At 55.6% G+C, this 23,190-nt stretch overlaps 1 long non-coding RNA gene across 1 annotated transcript; it reads left to right on the top strand.

Annotated features, from left to right (window-relative positions):
- Positions 1–209: 209 nt before the first annotated feature.
- LOC135965467 (uncharacterized) lies at positions 210–22,761 on the top strand. Its single transcript, XR_010578420.1, has 2 exons — positions 210–547; positions 18,005–22,761. It is a non-coding gene; the product is annotated as an uncharacterized lncRNA (long non-coding RNA).
- The last annotated feature ends 429 nt before the right edge of the window (positions 22,762–23,190 follow it).

Genomic DNA, 23,190 nt, shown 5'->3' with positions numbered 1-23,190 from the left:
GGGCGGGGAGGAGGGCGGGGGCGGGGGCGGGGACGAGGGCGGGGGCGGGGGCGGGGACCGGGGGCGGGGGCGGGACCGGGGGCGGGGACCGGGGTGGGGGCGAGGGCGGGGACCGGGGTGGGGGTGGGGGTGGGGGTGGGGGCGGGGGCGGGGGCGGGCCCTCCCTCTGCTCCGTCCTCTTCCTTCTCCTCCCCTCCTCCCTCCCCCTCAGGCCGCGCTGCCCTCTCCCATTCATCTCGCCGCTGTATCCACCCGCGGCAGACCCCACGCGGCCAGGCGCCCCCGCCCGCTGCCCTCTCCTCTCCCAGACCGGCCTCCCCGGCGGGGGCTGTCACCGAGCGTCTGCCACGGCCGGAGCCTGCCCCGGGGGAGGAGAGACCAGGGCCGGGGGCGGGAGCCACCCTTGTGCTCGCAGGCCTGGGTTCGAAGCCCAGCTTCCGGGAATGGTCTCCAGATCTCCCTGAGTTTCAGTTTCCTCATCTGTAAACGGGGTGGTGGTGGCTTCGTCCCCCTCTTTGAGAGGACAGCAGGAGAGGCGTCCTGAGAAGTGAGTTCGCCTGGAAGCTGCTGGGCTGTCGTTTGCGTTGATACCACCGATCTTCCCAGTCACTCTAGGAGACAGGTCATATTCCCGTTTTATAAACGAGGAAACTAACTCCGCGAGGGGAGACGCTGTGTCCAGGGACACGCAGTAAGCAGGTGGCCCAGGAGGACCCCAGAACCCCGCTGGAGGTGGCTTGGTGGAGTGGGGGGAGGGGAGGGGGGAGGTTGCCTGCGGAAGGGGAGGGACAGGAGCAGCGGGAGGTCAGCGCTGGCACCTGCAGCCCTGTCAGCCTGCTGGGGGTGCAGAGGTTTGGGAGGTCTTAGCAGAGTGGTGCTGACAGATCGCAGAGCCTGGGTGGAGGGAGGAGGGGGTCAGGTCTGGGCTCCCCAGCCCTCCCTGAGCCATTGGCTTGGCAGCCTCCTGGTTGGAGAGGAAGAGTGGGGAGAGGCAGGGGAAAGAGATGGATGCAAAGAGGAGAAGGTGAGGGTCTTTGCTCAGAGCCAGCCTGCCACCCTCTCCTTTCCCAGCACTAGGCTGCATTTGGGAGGGAGGCACCAGGCTGGAGAGTGGGGGATTTGAGTTCCAATCCTGAGGCTCCACTAGGTGGTGTGTGACCTTGAGGGAGGCCCTGCCCCTCCCCGGGCCTCCTATAATGATGGTATTGGGTCTTATGTCCCTCGAGGCTCCTTTGGGCTCCCCTCTGCCTGCCACAGCCTCATGCATCTCAGAGTCTCAGAATATTGTTTTTTTTTTTTTTTTTTTTTTGAGAAAGAGCCACTCTGTCACCCAGACTGGAGTGCAGTGGTGTGATCTCAGCTCACTGGAACCTCCAACTCCTGTGTTCAAGTGATTCTCCCACCTCAACCTCCTGAGTAGCTGAGATTACAGGTGTGCACCACCACCATGCCAGACTAATGTTTTTTGTGTTTTAGCAGAGATGGGGTTTCACCGTGTTGCCTAGGCTGGTCTCTAACTCCTGAGCTCAGGCAACCTTCCCGCCTCAGCCTCCCAAAGTGCTAGAATTACAGGCGTGAGCCACCGTGCCCGGCCCTCAGCGCATCTTCATCCAGCACCTACTGTGTGCCAGGACTGTGCTGGGCACAGCAGATACAGTTGAGGACAAGACAGCCCCTGTCCCAGTTCTCTCGGAGCTAGATGGGTATTAAGCAAACCATTGTATGCCCGTGCACTTACACCCCAAATGGAGGCCAGTGCTGGGGGTCACTGCTTCTACCTCTTCCCCTCTGGACTCCCCTTGCTGGCTGCAAGGGGACACAGAAAATGGCAGAGGGACAAGCTGGCCTGTTGGCTGCCTTATGTCCTGTAAAAACTGATCCTCCCCTGGCTTCTGGGGAGCACGCTATATTCTATTCTTGATTTGGAGATGGGTATTACAGATGAGTTCACTTTGTAAAGTTCACAGAACTGAACACCTGGGATGCATTTCTGTGTATGTGTCACATTTCAACAAAAAGTGCCACTGGAGTGGCTTATGCCTGTAATCCCAACACTTTGGGAGGCTGAGGTAGGCGGATCGCATAAGGTCAGGAGTTCAAGACCAGCCTGGCCAACATGGTGAAACCCCATCCCTACTACAAATACTCTGTTGCTCCAGCCTGGGCAACAGAGCAAGACTTCATCTCAAAAAAAAAAAAAAGAAAGAAAGAAAGAAAGAAAAAAGTGCCACTGGCTCCCTTCTCTGACCTGCTCGTGCTTCACAGGCAGCAGACTGTGAGGTAGGAGTAAACATCCCACTTTGCAGAAGACAAGAGTGAGGCCCTGGGGAAGTGAGCCCTCATCTGACTGCAGTGGGACCAGAGGGAGCCCACACATGTGCCCGCTGGAGAGGATTCTGTCTCCAGCTCCCCCAGGTCTGGCTGGTTTCTGGGATTCCTGTGACTATAGAATGCGCCTGCTGACAGGGGCCACTGAGAGAGAATTAACCATGGCACCTCAGGATAAAAACCCTCTGGTCAGCCGGGTGCCGTGGCTCACGCCTGTACACTTTGGGGGGTTGAGAAGGGGCAGATCACTTGAGGTCAGGAGTTCAAGACCAGCCTGGCCAACATAGTGAAACCCTGTCTCTACTAAAAACACAACAGGCCGGGTGCGGTGGCTCAAGCCTGTAATCCCAGCACTTTGGGAGGCCGAGATGGGCGGATCACAAGGTCAGGAGATCGAGACCATCCTGGCTAACATGGTGAAACCCCGTCTCTACTAAAAATACAAAAAACTAGCCGGGCGAGGTGGCGGGCGCCTGTAGTCCCAGCTACTCGGGAGGCTGAGGCAGGAGAATGGTGTAAACCCGGGAAGCGGAGCTTGCAGTGAGCTGAGATCCAGTCACTGCACTCCAGCCTGGGCGACAGAGCGAGACTCCGTCTCAAAAAAAAAAAACAAAAAACAAAACAAACAAACAAACAAAAAAAACACAACAAAATTAGCTGGGTGTCATGGTGGGCGCCTGTAATCCCAGCTACTTGGGAGGCTGAGGCAGGAGAATCCTTGAACCTGGGAGAAAGAGGTTGCAGTGAGTTGAGGTTGCACCACTGCACTCCAGCCTGGGTGACAGAGCAAGACTCTGTCTCAAAAAAATAAAATAAAATAAATAAATAAATAATAAATAAATAAAAAGATTTTGGCTGAGCGCAGTGGCTCAAGCCTGTAATCCCAGCACTTTGGGAGGCCGAGACGGGCGGATCACGAGGTCAGGAGATCGAGACCATCCTGGCTAACACGGTGAAACCCTGTCTCTACTAAAAAATACAAAAAACTAGCCGGGCGAGGTGGCGGGTGCCTGTGGTCCCAGCTACTCTGGAGGCTGAGGCAGGAGAATGGCGTAAACCCGGGAGGCGGAGCTTGCAGTGAGCTGAGATCCAGCCACTGCACTCCAGCCTGGGCGACAGAGTGAGACTCCGTCTCAAAAAAAAAAAAAAAAAAAAAAAAGGATTTTTAGGGGAATTTGATGGGCTCAAAGAACATCCCATGGTCTGTGACAAAGTCTATTCAGCCTGCAGAGCAGACAATCGTTTGCGACAAAACTCTGTCCAGGTTCATTGACAGACTGTGTCTTCCTTCCTGTGATATGGGTTTAGTTACCGAAAACTCAGAGAAGGGCCCAGAGGTCTTTGTCTTCTTCTTTGGTAGGTCCGGACTCTAGGCAGAGAAGGGAACCTCAGCCTGTGCTTTGGGGGAGGTGGAAGATTGAGAGACAGGAGCAGGGTGGGCGGGGGGACAATTGTTCTCAGTGGATCTGTCTGGTCTTTAAGCAGAGAGGGGAAAAGTCTCTTCTAGCAGCTATTGATCTCTAAGAGCCTTTAATTCGAAGCACTCATGATACCAGGGAGCTGTATTTGGGGATAAAGTTCCCTGCACTCCTTCGCTGTGTCTGTGTAATGCTGACTCTGTGTGTACAGATGTAGAAACACGAATGGCTCCATACATGCACAACCATGTATATGTTCGCGTGCATGTGAGCATTTATATGTGCATCTTTGTGGATGTTTGTATGAGCATCTTCCTTTTCCCCTTGTCTATCCATTTGGACTTGGTTTTCAGTGCACATTTGTGAGCGGGTGAACATTTCTGTGAATGTTTATAAGCACACGGAACGGGCATCTTTGTGGCTGCGGGAGTTGCACGGGTGCGTCTGTAATGGCTGTATGTACATCTGTACATTTGATGTGTATTTGCATGCATGAGTGCCATGCACAATCTCTGTGCACACCTTTGTGGTTTCTTTGAATATGCATGTAATTCCCCTTCACACATGTGTGTCTGTGTATCTTCCCCTGATCGAATGAACATTTCTGTGGGTGCTTGTGCCTCTATGCATGTTCTGAGAGGTGCCCTGGATGTATGCAAGGGCACACTCATTAGGGATCACTGCCTGCCATGGGGAGGAGCGTGCTTTTCTGGGTTTGCTGGAGGACAGAGAGAATGGGGTGGGGCTGGGCTGCTGGTTGCCTGGTAGGGGATGCTGAGGAGGCAGAAGCCATCCAGCACCACCCCGCTGCCCCTCACCCCGGCCTTCCCACTGCCCAACTGGGATTCAGGAAAATGGCCTCCTCCTGCTCCCCACAGGCCTCCAGGGCTAGTAGAGGCAGGAGCCTGCGGCAGCCTCCAGCAGGCTGAGATCTTCCTGGCCCCTTGCCAAAGGAGCCTCTCCTGCGCCTCTGAGCTTACTGAGCCGTGCTACGCTGGTGTGTCCACTGTGTGTGTCCCTCGCAGCTGCACCAGGGCCTCTCTGCTGAGAGTGCTGTGCTCCAGTGGCCAGGCTGTGGATCCTGGCTCATCCTTTTTCTCTGACCTGCTCACCCTTGCCCTTGGCGAATGGGAGAGCTGGGGAGGCAGAGGCAGGTCTCATCTGAGGCCTTCCTGGAGGAGGGGACTGTGCATGATGGGGCACGTGTGCGGGAACAGAGCTGAGAGGGTTTCAGGGCGGGGTGGCAGGAGGCTAACAGAGGGGAATGGGGTCTGGTTTCCTGTCTTTCTAGATCTCACTCTGTTGCTTCCCCATTCCCTGGGTTTGCACCTCCAGGCACGGTGGGGCTGAGGGCCAGCCGCTTGGCCAGCTGGGCAGGCACTTTCCTCCCTACAGATGAGGTAAGGCAGGGCTCCCCTCCCACTGTCTGAATCCCCAGCGCACCCCGTGCCACGCCAGGCCTGGGCCAGCCACGTGTCAGTGGGTGAGAGGTCAGTTTCCTGGTCAAGGCCTGGACATGAGGGAGCGGGCACAGGTTTACAGGGGGCCCAAGAGGGGCAGGGGCAGCTTGGCAGCTCATCAGGTCCACCAGAGGGTGTCCCAGACAAGGACAACCCCGGAACTGAGGTCAAGAAACAGGTTGGATTCTCAGAGCTCTGATTGGTTGGACAAGGTGTTCTGGGTAGAGGAACAGTCTATGCAAAGGCTCAGAGGAAGTGCAGTCGTATCTGCGGAATGGCAGGGGTGGGGGCCAGCCAAGGCCACCCCTGCCAGGCCAAGGCCATTTAGACTTCATCCTAAGAGAAAAGTGTGGCCTGCCTCGGGCTCCCCCACCCCCACCAATCTCCCTCCAGGATGGGCCCATGGTCTGACCCCACACCTCCCCTTTCCAGCAGGAGAAAGGGTGCCCTGTCTGTGGCCCTAGTCCCAGACATCAGATGTTCCCAGTGACAGGGGCGGGCCAGCCTGGGAAGCCCCACCACCTGCCAGGGGCTTTTCCTGGGGCCTGAAAGAGACAGAGGCAGGGCCTGTGCAAAGGCGGAAGGCCTGGAGCCGGTGCAGACTCTCTAGAGACATCAAAGGCGGTGACCTCCGCCTCAGGGGGATGGTCTCCCAAACAGCAGCCCGGGGCTTGCAGGACGGGCAGCCATGGGAGCTTGCGGGTGGTTCACGGTGGGGTTGAAATAACAGAGTATCAGAGTCACCCAGTGGCCTGTACCGTCGTGGTGGTACCAATCTGAGTGGGGCAGATGGTAACCCAGGGCTTTGGAAACACAGGTGATGAGAGAGCTGGGGGGTGTAACAGGAGCTGATGAGGTCCCTGCAGGAGCCCAAGACCCACCTTGGGCAGAAGGGCAAAGGGAGGAAGGAGTGTGCTATGGGAGCCAGGTCCAGGTCCCCGTGGAAGTGGGCGTCACACAGGCCTGTGGGCCGAGGGGAGTCACAGAGGTGACAGCCCAGCTGCAGGTGCCCCGTTGGCTAGAGCAGGGAAGCCCCACTTCTCTGTGCCCCCTGCCCTCCAGCCTCCCACTAGGTCTCTTATTGGCTGAGCACAGTGGGTGCGGCTGACCTGGGGGCCAGGATCTGACTCAGTACAGTACAGTACAGCCACAGCTGGGGAGCGAGGGACCCCCCTCCTCTGCCACGCTGCTTCCTTCTGCAAGCCCCATGGTGGCCGAGTGCCTGCTGTGGGCCAGACCTCCGCTAGGCCCATCAGGACCCCCCTGTCCTCAGGGTCCAGTGCTGCCAAGGAGGAGGGAGGGGTCGGTGCAGCGCATTGTAGGAGTGGGAAGTCAGGGAGGCGTCCTGGAGGAGTCCAGCTTCCCACAGGCCCCCTCCAGGCTTTCGCCAGCTCCCTTTGTTGCAAGGATGTAAGGATGACTGACTTTGGAAGCCATGCCAACCAAGTCCCTGCTGACCTGATCTCCCACCACTACTGTTCCAGGACCAGGAAATACATTTCTTTTGTGATTAAGCCTTAATGTGTCCAATTAAGCCTTAATATGGACCATTTGTTCAAGCGGTTGGTCCTGAGAAAGGAAAGAAACTTCTCTTTGGTGAGACAGGGTCTCACTCTGTCACCCAGGCTGGAGTGCAGTGGTGCAATCATAGCTCATGGCCGCCTCAACCTCCCAGGCTCAGGTGATCCTCCTGCCTCAGCCTCACAAGTAGCTGGGGCCACAGGCACGCCCAGGCTGGTCTTGAACTCCTGGGGTCAAGCAATCCTCCTGCCTCAGCCTCCCAAAATGCTGGGATTACAGGCACGATCCACTGCACCCGGCCAAAAATAAACTTTTTACCTGAGGAATGAGCGCCCCCTTTAATTACAGGCCCAGAGAGGCATTGAAACGTGAGGGGGTGTCACAGCAGTCGTGCCTCACTCCCACCTTGATGCCACTTGCTAGGTGGGTTCTGGACTAACCGATGTCAAGTAGCCATAAAATGCCATGTGCTGGACACCATGATGTAGGGGCCACAGGAAAACTTCCCCTTCACCCTCTGAAGGTTCAAGGAAAAATCAGCTCACAAAAGGCAGATTAATTGGAAAACAAGCCATACAAATTTATTAGCATGCATTGGGGAGAATCATAGAGTCATTGCCGAATATCTCAATGGGATAAAGATGCTTATATACCCCGCTTCTTAGGGGAAAGGGAGATGGGAATCTCTCCTTTGATACTCAGCTGCAGCCAGACTCCTGCAGGAAGCCCCCCTGACCTCCCACTCCTACAACGCACTACACTGGCCACTCCCTCCTCCTCGGCAGCACTGGACCCTGAGGGGAGGGGTCTCCTGATGGCCCACAGCAGGCACTTGATCACCCCGGGCTGGCAGGAGATGGGAATTGTGGATGATTTTAGGACAGTACATGATTTGGGGTGGGGAGGACTTTTTGTTTGTTGTGTTTTAAGACCGAGTCTACCTCTGTCACCCAGGCTGGAGTGCAGTGGTGCAATCTTGGCTTATTGCAACCTCTACCTCCCAGGTTCAAATGATTCTCCTGCCTCAGCCTCCTGAGTAACTGGGACCACAGGCTCTTGTCACCACGCCCCGTTAATTTTTGTATTTTTAATAGAGATGAGGTTTCACTATGTTGGCCAGGCTGGTCTTGATCTCTTGACCTCAAATGATCCATGCGCCTTGGCCTCCCAAAGTGCTGGGATTACAGACATGAGCCACTGCCCCTGGCCTGGGTGGGGAGGATTTAATGGGTTGAAAGAACATACAGTGGGCCTGGCTCGGTGGCTCATGCCTGTAATCCTAGCACTTCTGGGAGGGTCAGGCAGGTGGATTATGAGATCAAGATATCGAGACCATCCTGGCCAACATAGTGAAACCCCATCTTTACCAAAAATACAAAAATTAGCTGGGCGTGGTGGCACACACCTGTAATCCCAGCTACTTGGGAGGCTGAGGCACTAGAATTGCTTGAACCGCAGAGGCAGAGTTTGCAGTTAGCAAACTCTGCACTCCAGACTAGACAATAGAGTGACACCCTGTCTCAAAAGAAAGAAAGAAAAAAAATTAAAGAAACCATGAACTCAGTAGCAGATACTCCGTTTCTCCTAGCAGCTCTGCCCACCTCCAGGGTGACAATCCATGTAGCCTTGTTTTCCCCCAGGTCTGTGAAACAGGGCTCACAAGGAGTTGAGGAAGAGAAGGGGTCTCTGACAACCCATGGAGACTCCTCAGCAGCTCCTCCTCCAGGTCTGCAAGCAACAAATCCAGTCCCAAAGACACCAGGTGAAAGCCTGGGATGAGGCCAGCAGGAGGCAGCCTTTGGCTCTGCCTTTTGCCAGATGGGCTGGGTGGGGATATGGAGCATGGGATGGGAGACGTGGGGCACAGTCAGGGTGGCAGGTGACTCTGGCTGCTCCAGGCACAGCCAAGCTAGTGCCTTAGCTTCCTGCCCTCAAATCCGCAAAGGGTGAGCTTTCTTTCTTTTTTCTTTTTACTTTTTTTTTATTTTTGAGAGAAGAATCTGGCTCTGTCGCCCAGGCTGGAGTGCAGTGGTGCGATCTCAGCTCACTGCAACCTCCGCCTGCTGGGCTGAAGCATTCTTCTGCCTCAGCTTCCTGAGTAGCTGGGACTACAGGTGTGAGCCACAGTGCTCGGCCTGGCCATTTCTTTCTCCTCATCCTCCATTTATTTTTCCTCCTTCTCTTCTCCTCCTCCATTTATTTTTCCTCCTTCTCTTTCTTCTCCTCCTCTTCCTCCTCCTCCTCCTCCTCACAGGCATGAGCAACTGCACCCGGCCTGGCTGTTTCTTTCTCCTCCTCCAACTCCTCCATTTCTTTTTCTTTTTATTTTTCCTCTTCCTCTTCCTTCCTCCTCGAAGGCATGAGCCACTGTGCCCGGCCTGGCTGTTTCTTTCTCATCCTCCTCCTTGTCCTCAGTTTCTTTTTCCTCCTCATCCTCCCCTCCTCCTCCCCTCCCCTCCTCCTCCCCTACTCGTCCTCCTGTCCTCCTCCTCCTCATCCTCCACTTTCCAAATTGCTGGGATTACAGGCATGAGCCACCACACGTAGCTGTTTCTATTTTTTTTATTTTGAGACGGAGTCTCGCTCTGTCGCCCAGGCTGGAGTGCAGTGGTGCAATCTTGGCTCACTGCAAGCTCTGCCTCCCAGGTTCAAGCCATTCTCCTGCCTCAGCCTCCCAAGTAGCTGGGACTACAGGCACCTGCCACCACACCTGGCTAATTTTTTGTATTTTGTTTAGCAGAGACGGGGTTTCACCTTGTTAGCCAGGATAGTCTCAATCTCTTGACCTCGTGATCTGCCTGCCTCAGCCTCACAAAGTGCTGGGATTACAGGTGTGAGCCACCGCGCCCAGCCCACACCTGGCTATTTCTTCTTATTTTTCCTCCTCTTCCTCCTCCTTCTTCTTATATTTTATTTTATTTTTATTTTTATTTTTTTATAGAGTCTCGCTCTGTTACCCAGGCTGAAGTGCAGTGGCGCAATTTCAGCTCATTGCAACCTCCGCCTCTCGCGTTCTAGCAATTCTGCCTCGGCCTGCCAAGTAGCTGGGATTACAGGCATCCAGCACCACGCTCAGCCAATTTTTCTATTTTTAGTAGAGATGGAGTTTCACCATGTTGGCCAGGCTGGTCTCAAACTCCTGACTTTGTGATCCGCCCACCTCGGCCTCCCAAGGCGCTGAGATTACAGGTGTGAGCCATGGCACATGGCCCACCTGGCCCATTTCTTTTCCTTTCTCTCTTTCTTTTTTTAGAGACGGAGTTTCGCTCGTCACCCAGGCTGGAGTGCAATGGCGCAATCTTGGCTCACTGCAACCTCCACCTCCTGGGTTCAAGCAATTCTCCTGCATTAGCCTCCCAAGTAGCTGAGATTACAGGTGCCTGCCACCACACCCAGCTAATTTTTGTAGTTTTAGTAGAGATGGGGTTTCACCATGTTGGCCAGGCTGGTCTCGAACTCCAGGCCTCAGGTGATCTGCCCGCCTTGGCCTCTCAAAATGCTGAGATTACAGGCATGAGCCACCGTGCCCGGCCACTGGAATTCTTTTTTTTTTTTTTTTTTTTTTTTTGAGACAGAGTCTCGCTCTGTCGCCCAGGCTGGAGTGCAGTGGCCGGATCTCAGCTCACTGCAAGCTCTGCCTCCCGGGTTTACGCCATTCTCCTGCCTCAGCCTCCCGAGTAGCTGGGACTACAGGCGCCCGCCACCTCGCCCGGCTAGTTTTTTGTATTTTTAGTAGAGACGGGGTTTCACCGTATTAGCCAGGATGGTCTCGATCTCCTGACCTCGTGATCCACCCGTCTCAGCCTCCCAAAGTGCTGGGATTACAGACTTGAGCCACTGCGCCTGGCCTGGAATTCTTTAAAAAATTTTTTTGAGACAAGGTTTCCCAGGCTGGATGTAGTGGTCATAACTCACTGCAGCCTTGACTTCCCAGGTTCAAGTGATCCTCCTGCCTCAGCCTCCTGAGTAGATGTTACTGCAGGTGCACACCACCGTGCCTGGCTAATTCTATTTTTTGTGGAGACATTGCCTTACTGTGTTGCTCAGGCTGGTCTTGAACCCCTGAGCTCAAGCAATCTTCCCCCCTCCCAAAGTGCTGGGATGGCAGGTGTGACCCACCTTGCCTGACTCTAGGCTGCAGGAATTCTGAGGAATGGAGCCCCTGCAGCCCGGTTCAGAACCTACTGCTGTGAATCATGCTCTCAGAGGATCTGCCCGGGAAGGGGAGAGACCCTGTCCCAGATCACACAGCCACTCTTGGCAGGGCAGGCGGCTCCCCCAGCCTGGGCTGCAGGGCAGGTGAAGCCTGGAGACAGAGGCTCAGGCCTGTCCGGGGAGGGGGCAGGTAGGGGCAGGGACTCACCTTGCTGAGGGTGGCCTTGTCCCAGGGACTCAGGCTCAGGTACTTCCTCTGCTGCTCCTGCACAGGGAGGGACAATCAGGAAAGGAACCCAAAGGACTTCGTGGGCCCTGGATCGTGGCAGAGAGCGGGGCCTGGCCAGCCACAGGCCACCCTGTCTCGCTGTTCTTGCAGACCCCCAGGGGGCTGCCGGGGTGCTGCCAGGGGCTTCCCTGGGTGCACAGTCTACTCAGTGTGACATTCTGGACTCCCCTGACATCTGTGACAGCCCCCTCCCCGCCTCTGCAGGTGCCCATTCTCCCGTGGGAAAGTTCTCCACGGGCAGAGCTTCTGCAGCCTGGGTGCGGGAGGGGAGTTGCCGAGGCTGGGTCCCACCATGGATCGCCTGACTCTGGGAGCTGTAAGTGGCTCTTGTCTGCCTGCCCCGCAAATGCACTCCAAGTTAACGCGGTCACTGCCACACACCGTCAGGTAGCCATCGGCAGGCATTCCTGAAAGGGCCCTGGGCCTGCACTGCACCAAAGCGGTGGGGAGGCTGTCTAGGGGGAGGCTCCTGGCCTGGGGGGCCAGGGTGTTCAGGGCTGGTGTGGCAAAGCTGGCTGAGAGGACGCAGACGAGGGCAGGTCGAGGGGAGCCAGGGAAGGCTGGGTGATCAGGGATGGGGGCCAGGTGATGGGAAGACCCCTGGGCTTCCCTGGGCTGATGCCTCTCCCCTACCCTGCCCAGGCCAGGCTCACAAACCCGCTTGCTGAAGGAAGAGAAAGGGGTCCAGGTGTTCCTCGTACTGAGAGGAGTACCGCAGCTTTGTGTCATCAGTGCCGCTGCCCTGCACAGGGTGTGTGTATGTGTGTGTGGGGACCCGGTCAGTGCCCTGGGGCCCAGTGGGAAGGGCAGGATCCCAGGGGAGCCTCAGTTTCCTCATCTGCAAAAAGGAAAGTGGAGGAGGGAGCCCCGGTTCCCAAAGGTGGGAGGAGAGGGTGCTGGGTGACAACGTGAATGTGGCTGTTGCCTCGTGCCACAGGGGCATGGAGTTACCCACGGGATCAGGGCCACAGCGCCTCTGGGCACAGATGGGGAATCGAGGCCCAGGCAGGGCTAGGCGCAGGTGCCAAGAAGGTGGTTTTGTTGGGAGTGTGGGGGTGATCATGGGGGCAGGCAGGCACCTGGGAAAGGAGATGCCCCCCAGCTGGCCACCCAGAGCCAGCTGGTTTGCAGGGTCTGAGTGCCCTCTGGTGACCGAGGAGTGGCTCTGATGGGTGGGGACGGGGCTGGTGGCTGCTGGGCCCCTAAAGGGAGAGGGAGAGGTGAATCCCTGCCCCACTGTGGCCCACGCTCTCCCCTCACTCATAGAAAGGGTTTCCTGGCACGACATGGTCCTTGGGAGACCTGGGGGCTGAGAGAAGCCACGCACAGGCCTCCCAAGCCCAGAAGAACTCAGCAGGTGAGTTTCTGATCCACTCTCTTGGTTAACTTTTGGAGTGTGGACCAAATTCTGTTTACATTTTTTATTATTGCTTATTTATTTATTTGAGACAGAGTTTTACTCTGTCACCCAGGCTAGAGTGCAATAGCGTGATCTCGGCTCACTGCAACCTCTACCTCCCAGGTTCAAGCGATTCTCCTGCCTCAGCCTACTGAGTAGCTGAGATTATAGGCGCCGGCCACCACACCCGGCTAATTTTTTTTTTTTTTTTTGGACAGAGTCTCTGTCACTCAGGCTGGAGTGCAGTGGCCTGATCATGGCTCACTGCAAGCTCTGCCTCCCAGGTTCATGCCATTCTCCTGCCTCAGCCTCCTGAGTAGCTGGGACTACAGGCTCCTGCCACCATGCCTGGCTAATTTTTTGTATTTTTAGTAGAGATGGGGTTTACCGTGTTGGCCAGGATGGTCTCGATCTCCTGAACTCGTGATCCACCCACCTTGGCTTCCCAAAGTGCTGGGATTACAGGCGTGACCCACCGTGCCCGGTCACACCCAGCTAATTTTTGTATTTTTAGTAGAGATAGGGTTTCACTATGTTGGCCAGGCTGGTCTGGAACTCCTGACCTCAAGTGATTCGCCCACCTCAGCCTTCCAAACTGCTAGGATTACAGGTGTGAGCCACCGCGACCGGCCTATTTATTTTTATTTTTTGGAGACAAGGTCTTGCTCTGTCACCTGGGCTGGAGTGCAGTGGCTCGATCGTGGCTCACGGCAACCTCTGCCTCCCAGGTTCAAGCGATCCTCCTGCCTCAGTCTCCTGAGTAGCTGGGACTACAGGCACGTGCCACCATGCCCGGATAATTTTTGTATTTTTAGTAGAGACAGGGTTTCACCATGTTGGCCAGGCCAGTCTCGGACTTCTGAGCTCAAGTGATCCTCTCGCCTCGGCCTGCCACAGTGCTGGGATGACAGGTATCAGCCACCACACCCTGTCCTTCTGGTCAGTTTTTATGAATGAATCTCGACTGGGGCTCCACTCTGTGGGCTTCTCCCGGCTTAGGGAGGGCAGCTACCAGGCAGGTAGGTTGGTGTGTGGGGAGATGTTGGAAGGCCTCAGGGGGCCCCTGGGGCCCAGTACTGCCCAGCAGGTCTCGGTCCTTGACCCTCCCACCTCCAGAGCCCTGAGCCGCCTCTCTCCCTGCCTGGCTCACCTGGAGCTGAGGCCAGGGGAGGGCCCTCACTCGGCCAGGGTAGCTCTGCAGGAACTCGATCTTCTCAAAGAGCTTGATGTTGTCGGCACGCAGACTGTCCAGCTCGCTCTGCAGGGCCTGGGGGGTGTGCTGGGCTAGGCAGTTCTCCTGTCGGGGGAGGGGCAAGGAGAGGGTTGGGGGAGAGGCCTCCGTGCTGGCATAGGTACTGCTCCATCTACCTGGAGTCCCTTCTGTGCCCACGACCTTCTCCTTGACCTGCCCGACTCTGTAAACCTGCCCCTTGCCCCACTGTGGCCCCACCCCAGACAGAAGTCAGGGATCTTGGTTCAGGTTTCTTCATATGTATTACATTGGTCCAAATGTAATCATGGTTTTTGCCATTAACAGTAATGGTGGCCGGGCGCGGTGGCTCACGCCTGTAATCCCAGCATTTTGGGATGCTGAGGCGGGCGGATCATGAGGTCAGGAGATCGAGACCATCCTGGCTAACACAGTGAAACCCTGTCTCTACTAAAAATACAAAAAATTAACTGGGCATGGTGGCGGGCGCCTGTAGTCCCAGCTATTCGGGAGGCTGAGGCAGAAGAATAGCGTGAACCCGGGAGGCGGAACTTGCAGTGAGCTGAGATCGTGCCACTGCACTCCAGCCTGGGTGACAGAGCAAGGCTCTGTCTCAAAAAAACAAAACAAAACAAAACAAAACTGGGGGGGCTGGGCACGGTGGCTCACACCTGTAATCCTAGCACTTTGGGAGGCCGAGGCAGGTGGATCATGAGGTCAGGAGATTAAGATCATCCTGGCTAACATGGTGAAACCCCATCTCTATTAAAAACACAAAATATTAGCTGGGTGTGGTGGTGGGCGCCTGGAGTCCCAGCTATTTGGGAGGCTGAGGCAGGAGAATGGCGTGAACCCGGGAGGCAGAGCTTGCAGTGAGCCGAGATCACTTCATCTCAAAAAAAAAAAAAAAAAAGGAATGGCAAAAACCTTGGTTACTTTTGCATCAACCGTAATATATGACAGAGCAAGATCCTGTGTATATATTTTATTGCATTTATTATTATTATTATTTGAGATGGAGTTTTGTTCTCAAATAATGATACCTATAATCCCAGCACTTTAGGAGGCTGAGGTGGGCAGATCACCTGAGATCAGGAGTTTGAGACCAGCCTGGCTAACATGGTGAAACCCTGTCTCTACTAAGAATACAAAACTTAGCCTGGTGTGATGGTGGGCGCCTGTAATCCAGAGCCACCCAAGAAGGTGAGGCAGGAGAATTGCTTGAACCTGGGAGATGGAGGTTGCAATGAGCCAGGATCATGCCACTGCACTCCAGCCTGGACAACAGAGCAAGACATCGTCTCAAAACACAGAAACTAAAATAAACACAACCAAAATGTGAGCAGTACAAAAAAGTATATGGCAGTATGGCGCTTCCCCTAAAATCGCTAAACATAGAATTCCCATGGGATCCAGTAATTCCACATCTTGGTAGATACTCAAAAGAATTGAAGGCAAGGGCCGGGTGCGGTGGCTCTTGCCTGTAATCCCAGCACTTTGAGAGGCTGAAGCAGGTGGATCATGAGGTCAGGAGATCGAGACCATCCTGGCTAACACAGTGAAACCCCGTCTCTACTAAAAAAAATACAAAAAAATTAGCCAGGCATGGTGGTAGGCGCCTGTAGTCCCAGCTACTCGGGAGGCTGAGGCAGGAGAATGGTGTGAACCCGGGAGGTGGAGCTTGCAGTGAGCCGAGATGGCGCCACTGCACTCCAGCCTGGGCAACAGAGCGAGACTCCGCCTCAAAAAAAAAAAAAAAGAATTGAAGGCAGGGACTGGAAGAGATATTTGTACATCCATGTTCACAGCGGCATTATTCGCCACAGCCAAAAGGTGGAAGCAACGTAAATGAATAGGTGAATGGATAAACAAAATGTGGTCTGTATGCACAATGAAATAGTATTCCGCCTTAAAAAGGAAGGAAATTCTTTTTTTTTTTTTTCTGAGATGGAGTCTTGCTCTGTCACCCAGGCTGGAGTGCAGTGACGCAATCTCGTCAGCTCACTGCAACCTCTACCTTCCAGGTTCAAGCGATCCTCCTGCCTCAGCCTCCCTAGTAGCTGGGACTACAGGCACATGCCACCACGCCTGGCTAATTTTTGCATTTAGTAGAGATGAGGTTTCACCATGTTGGCCAGTCTGGTCTCGAACTCCCAACCTCAAGTGATCCGCCTGTCTTGGCCTCCCAAAGTGCACTTCGGCAGTGAGGAGCAGCTGACCACCACTCACCAACCTTTCACAGGCCACTGGCAGAGCCGAGGGGTCAGGGCCCCAAGGTAGGGGGTGTCAGGCTAAGATCCAGAAAGGCAGGTTGGGGCCTCATCTACCTTTTTGTTTTTTACAGACAGGGTCTCGGTCTGTTGCCCAGGCTGGAGTACAGTAGCACCATCACAGCTCACTGCAGCCTCCATTTCCTGGGCTCAGGCGATTCTCCCACCTGAGCCTCCCAAGTAGCTGTTACTTACAGGTGTGGGCCACCACACCTGGCCTTACCCGACCCTTCGAAGGTTGCTGCATGGCAGGCGTTGGGGCCTGACCTTCTTAGAGGAAGGGATTGCTCTTTGGGGATCTGGGTTCTCAGGCGGTATCACCGTCTCCTTTTCCCTTCTCCTCCTCCCTACCCTCCCTCCTCCCATGGGTCAGGCCTCTCCTTACTGTAGAATAGGGCAGTGGCCTCTTTGATGGGCTCCAGGATCTTCCCCAAGCGGTGCTCGGCGGCACCCTGCAGGTGACAGGAAGAGATGAGGAGGTGCCTCCGCACAGTGGGCACGGAATATACCCTTTCAGCGTGGCCAAGGCAAATGTCGGGGTGGGTGTGGCAAGGAGTGGGTGGGGCCGTCCAGGGTGCAGGCTGGCTGCAGGAGGGCCCGGACCTAGACACGTGGCGTGGACTACCAAAGAGACGGCTGGGTCCCGAGTCACTCCTGAGCCCAGAGTTCAGCAGCAGTGGGGCTCTCCTCATGGCCACTCAGTTTTGACATGCTTCAGACACCTGGGCCTACCTGGCCCTGCAACCAGCCTGCCACGTGACCTGGGGCAGCCCAGACTTCTCTCCTGGAGTCCCATTGCTGCCTCTATAGAATGGGAGGTGGGCAAGGAGATGCCCTCCCTGGCCTCTTTACGCCCCAGGCTGCTGTGATCTCTGAGCTCCAGGTCCTTTAGCTGGGAGATGGGTACGTGGTCCTGGCCTTGCCTCTACCTCTGCTCTCAGGGCAATGCCTGGAAAGAGGGGGCTCTGTGCTACCTCTAGGAATCCCTGTGGCCTCTGCCCCATGGCCTGTCACCCCAAATCGGGAGCAGGGTGGTATGCATGGAGTAAGCAGGGAGAACCCAATGGTTTTAGATGACAGCCCCTCTAGGTTGTCACCAGCTGCCTGGTACACAGGCTTATCTGAGAAGTCAGTGTTTGCAGAGGCTAAAAGTACCCTAGGCAGGCGGCGAGGCAGGCACAGGGCAGGAGGGTGGGCTCACCTCAGCTTTGGGCCGCTGGATGGATTGAATGATGCTTAGGTCCTGCTCCAGATGGGCGATCAGCTCTCTCTGCTCAGTGGCTGTGGCCACAGCCTCAGTGACACGGACCTGCAGCTGCGCACAGCGTCCTGTGGCCAAAGGAAGACATGGCCATCAGAGGGAGCCTGGTGGGACCCTTGGTCCCCTCTCATGGTTCTGCCTCTCCAACCCACGGTCTGGAATCAGGGCCACCTGGATGCCGTGAGAGTGCTGGCTATCGCCTTCCAACTCACCACTGCCTAGAAGACCCCATTAGACCTAGGGCCTCCTCCAGGAAGCCCTCCCTGACTGTCAGAGGCACTCTTGGCCCCAAGCACTCTCTGGATTGGTGAAATCCCCTGGGTAGGAGAAGGAACTCAGGTCAGGGATTTAGGAGAAACCAGTGCAACGTGGCTCTGCCCACAGCCGTCTGGGGGGCCCTGGTCAGCCCCTTTCCCTCTCTGGGCCTCACTTTGCTTGTCATGCAGGGCAAGGAGGCTCAAGCTGCTTCCATGGCTGATGTTCTGGGATAATGTCCAGAGAGAAGCCTGGGGGTAGGAGAGGCAGAGAAAGCGGTGGGGGGTGCAGTGAGGGTGTTTAGGGGTCCCACCTCTGGGCTGACAGCCGGGGTGCCTGGTCCCGCCCCCAACAGAGGCTCCAGCTGCTGTGGTGGGGGCGGTGTGGTCCCCAAGGAGTCCCGCGACCCACAGCCCTGTCCATCTCTTCCTCCTCCAGGTGCCAGGGTCGTCTTTACGATAAAGCATCCAAACCGTGACTTTCCTGCCCTGCAGGAGGATGGGAGGCACCCAGACTCGAGCACGCATCTCCAGGCAGGACTTCAGTGGCCCAGGAGCCAGGCAGCCCCGAGGGTGAGGTCTCACCCTGTTTCTGGTTGACTGTATGACTCAGGACTGCTGGATCCCCCTTTCTGGTCCCAAATGGTGACATATAACATAGTGACAACAAACCTTGCTTAGGATGAGCTGTTGGGGCCGCAGAGAGGGCGACTGAGGCCTGAGACCCAGGACGCTGTCCTTCGGGGTAGGCTGTGCAGCCACCAGGGGGCACTGTGGCCTCAGAAATGCACAAAGGCTGCAGGCTGTGGGCAGTGCCGGGGAAATAGTGTGTGCGGCCTCCTCCGTGGACTCCTCCCTGACTGCATGGCCCGCTGATCAGCTGTCCCACCTGCCCTCGCTGGGCTCAGCGTCCTGGGCCAGGATGGGGCAGCCCAGCCTCACCCCTACATGCTCCTGGGTTCCCACTGCACACCAAAACTTTATAGATGAGTCAGAAAAGACGATTCACATTTTACAGTCGAAGAACAGAGGCTTCCAAACCTGGGACCAAACCCAAGGTGTCCACCCCCAGCTCTGTCTAAGCCCTTCCCCACACCAGAGTCTCGCCTCCCTCAGGCCCCGAATGGATTTCTTATTTTATTTTTTTGAGACAGAGTCTCATTCAGTCACCCAGGCTGGAGTGTAGTGACTCCATCTCAGTTCACTGCAACCTCTGCCTCCAAGGTTCACCTGCTTCTACACCTGCTCCTGCTTCAGCAATTCTCCTGCTTCGGCCTCCTGAGTAGCTGGGATTACAGGTACCCGCCACCAGGCCCAGCTAATTTTTGTATTTTTAGTAGCGGTGGGGTTTCGCCATGTTGTCCAGGCTGGTCTTGAACCCTCAACCTCAAGTGATCTGCCCGCCTTGACCTCCCAAGGTGCTGGGATTACAGGCGTGAGCCACCACGCTGGGCCCCTGAATGGATTTCTTCCTTCAGACATTCACTGAGTCCTTGGGTATCTGACAGGAGGGTGGTGTCTGTGGAAGTGAGGAGGGAATGAGGCAGGATCCGAGGGCAGGACCCGGCTTTGGAAGGAGAACTGTCTGGGGCAGGGTTGGGGGCTGGCCCTGTGTCACCTGCAGGGGCTTTAAGCAGACTCCAAAGGGGAGAGGTCCAGAGAGACGACAAATGCCATGCCCTCCTGGCCTGGATGCAGAGTTCTTGGACCCTGGCCTGTGGGATGGGATGGCAGAGCCAGCCACGCACGCTTAGGAGGGGAGGCGGACAGCAGTTGTGAGATGTAGGGAGAGGAAACCACCAGAAAGCTAATGGGGCCTTGGGTCACATTAATGGAAGTGAAGGGCCTGGACTAAGGGAGGGGATGCTTCAGTTTGGCCACAAACAGGAGCACATCCAAGAACTGTGCTGGGACAGACTCCTGGGATAAAAGGAGGGTGCTAAACCCCAACAAGTCTCAGGAAAGCCAAGATGAGGGCCTGGGGGACAGAGAGACAGGGCTGAGATGGGGAACCTTTGGAGAGGTGACTTTTGCCTGGCCAGAGCGAGCCCTTGTCCCTGCAGGTGTGTGCCTGGCAAGAGGGGTGGATAGAAAACTGCTGAGATGATTCCTTGCACTTCCTGTTTTATCTGCCCCCAGTCTGTGGCCACCCCAGTGTGGTCTTGGTCATGTCCCTGGGGTGGCAGCGACTTGCAGCTCCCAGTGCTGTCCATAGGCACTAGGGAGATGATGGGGTATGTAGGCCTAGTCCCTGTGCACTTGCTCCTGTGCCTGCTGCAGGGGTGGGCACACTGTACCACCATGCATATATGTGACATTCTGGCAGGTGTGAGCACCCTGGCTGCAAACCCTCCATCCTAGGCTGTCCCAGTTCCCAGCTGGTGGCCCGCTATCCTGGAAAGGGCTCATGTGTTAAGCTGGCCTGGAGGCCTGGCCATTACCTCTGCTGCAGACACTCTGGGCACTGGGTTAGCTCCTGAGGGAATCTCGGGGTGTAGGGCTGAGTGTCTGTGGGAGGCCCTCCCTGAAGAGGTGGCTTGGGGTGATAGGAGCCCAGGCCGGTTGCACAGGCAGCAGAAATGGGGGTGGCTGCTTGAGGCAGAGAGAACAGGATGGGTAAGACAGGGCAGTGGAGGCTGGCAGGCGGTGAGACTGGAGGGAAGGCTCTCGGTAGAGGGGGACACTGTCCCAGAGCCCAGCTGGATCCCAACAGCAACCAGAGCTGTGTTTTGAAACTGTCACTCCACGTTGGGAGGACACGAAAGCCAGGAGACTGGCTATGTGGGCTTTTCCGAGAGAGGGGCCTTAGTTAGATGAACTTAGAGAAGTTCACCTGCCATGGGAGGGTCCACTAGCCCCCACCAGCTGCCTCGCTCTGCCTCCTCTGCTGGAGGCTGGAACACGCAGGTGGGGAAGTTGGGGTCACAGCTCTGGTGGCCACTTGATGTCAAGTCCAGAACCGGGCTTGCATTCTGGCCCTGCCTTTTATGAATTTCATGACCTTTGGCAAGTTCTTCAACCTCTGGAGTACAGGGCTCTGGGGCGAGGCCACAGAATGAGCTGGAGAGAGAGCTGTGGACCCCATCGCTGTACAGAACCCAGGTGGGGAGGCCCGGGCCCGGCCACCTGTGGGGGAAGGCGTGGGTAGCTGCCTGGCTTGGCTCTGGTGTGCATGAAGTGCTTGTGAACAGCTAAGGGCACGCGTGTGGTGGGGGTTGGACCCGTGGACCTGAGCCTGGAGATGCAGGTTGAGGAGATGTAGGGCCCCAACAGTCAGAGCTTAGAAGAGTTTGGGGGGCTTGGAAGAAGACAGGAAGACGAGGGAAAGTTTGGAACTTCGTAGCGACTGGTTCGATGATTGTGACCAAAATGCTGTAATGAGTGAAGACTCTGGGGCAGGCGCGGCGGCTCATGCCTGTCATCCCAGCACTTTGAAAGGCTGAGGTGGGCAGATCACCTGAGGTCAGGAGTTTGAGACCAGCCTGGCCAAAATGGCGAAACCTCATGTCTACTGAAAATACAAAAAAAATTGTCTGGGCATGGTGGTGGGCGCCCGCAATCCCAGCTGTTGGGGAGGCTGAGGCAGGAGAATCGCTTGAACCCAGGAGGGGGAGGTTACAGTGAACTGAAATGGCACCACTGCCCTCCAGCCTGGATGACAAGAGTGAAACTCCATCTCAAAAAAAAAAAAAAAAGACTTTGGGATACTGTTTTGAAGGCGTGATTGTATTTTGCAATGTGAGAAGGACATGGGATTTGGGGGGGGGGGCAGGGGTAGAATGATACAGTTTGGATATTCATCCCTGTCCACATCTCATGTTGAAATGTAATCAAGTCAGGTGCAGTGGCTCTTGCATATAATCCCAGCACTTTGGGAGGCTGAGGAGGGAGGATCACTGGAGCCCAGGAATTCAAGACCAGCCTGGGTAACATAGGAAAACCCCATCTCTACAAAAAACAAAACAAAACAAAAAAAACACATACACACAAAATTAGCTGGGTGTGATGTTGTGTGACTGTAGACCCAGCGACTCGGGAGGGTGAGATGGGAGGATCATCTGAGCCCAGGAGGCAGAGGCTGCAGTGAGCTGTGATCGCGCCACTGCACTCCTGCCTAGGTGACAGAGTGAGACCCTGTCTCAAAAAAAAAAAAAAAGTAATCCCCAGTGTTGCAAGTGGACCTGGTGGGAGGTGCTTGGGGGACTGAGCGGATCCCTCACAGCGTGGTGCTGTCTTTGAGATCGGGATCTGGTCGTTTAAGGAGTGTGGCACCTCCCCCACCCCCATTCTCTTTCTCTTTCTCCTGCCCTCGCCATGTCTTATACCTGCTCCTGCTTTGGCTTCCATCATGAGTCAAAGCTCCAACGCCTCCCCAGAAGCCAAACCAACGCCAGCACCACGCTTTTGATACGGCCTGCAGAGCCGTGAGCCAAAGAAACCTCTTTTGCTAAATTACCCAGCCTCAGGTATGTCTCTATAGCAATGCAAGAACGGCTAATACAGAAAATCAGGAGTGGTGGACAAGTCCAGTGAGAGTGCTACTGTGAGTGTGGCCAGAGCCTCACAGAGTGACCCACAAAGGGGGTCCTGCAAAGACCCTGAGAAGAGGCAGCAGGAGGCAGGGGAAAAACCGGGAGGATACATGCAAAGCCACCAAGATGAAGAGGGAGGGCCGGTGAATGTGGAGGTGTGATATCCTACCTTGTTTTAACCTGAATGGACTCTCCCTTAGCTGAGAGAGCCAGACGGACTCTATTTGCCTCCTTCATTTGCAAGACATCAAGGGCTCCTTACTCACCCCCTTTCTCAAGGACTTAACTTGCGCAAGCTGACTCTCAGCATATCAAAGAGTGCAATTAACTGATAAGGTACTGTGGCCAGCTCTGTCTGCAGTTCCCAGGAATTCCCTCGGTGATAGTACCCTAAAGCCCCCGCGTTTGTATCTGGTTGATAGCACCCAGAGCCCCCGCACCTGTCACCTTGTGATGAATTTAATAGCCCCTGCACCTGGAACTGTTTGTTTTCCTGTAACCATTTGTCTTTTTAACTTTTTTTGGCCTGTTTTACTTCTGTAAGATTGCTTCAGCTCAATTCCCCCTCCCCTTTCTAAACCAAAGTATAAAAGAAAATCTAGCTCCTTCTTCAGGGCCGAGACAATTTTGAGTGCTAGCCGGCTAATAAAGGACTCCTGAATTAGTCTCAAAGTGTGGCGTTTCTCTATAACTCGCTTGGTTACAACAGAGGGTCGGCGGTCAGAAGCTACAGAGAGGCTGAGCGAGGTGAGGGTGTTATCGTCGAGATGGTGGAGGCAGGCAGGGCTGCAGGGGTGTAAGGCACAGCCCAATGGATAGAACTGGTGGAAGCGGGGTAACGTGTCCAAGAGGGGATCTTGAGAGGCATGGAGTGTGCGGAATGGACCATCTGCAACCCAGAAACCCAGGAGAGAGGAACAGGCTTCGTTTCGGGGAGAGAGGGGTGACAGGTGACGGGTAGATGAGTGAGCATCAGACAGCGGGAGGGGCTCAGAAAAGGAGTCTATGGGGCAAGGGCCCAAGACGGTCCCCTTCCCCTCAGGACAGACCGTGGGACCTCATCCTTCTGGGAGAACCTGGAAAGACGTCCTGG

This window comes from Macaca fascicularis, chromosome 10, assembly GCF_037993035.2.
Source record: "Macaca fascicularis isolate 582-1 chromosome 10, T2T-MFA8v1.1".
NCBI lineage: Eukaryota > Metazoa > Chordata > Mammalia > Primates > Cercopithecidae > Macaca > Macaca fascicularis.
The sequence above is the reverse complement of the archived record's forward strand: the minus strand, read 5'-3'. Positions and strand labels throughout refer to the sequence as shown.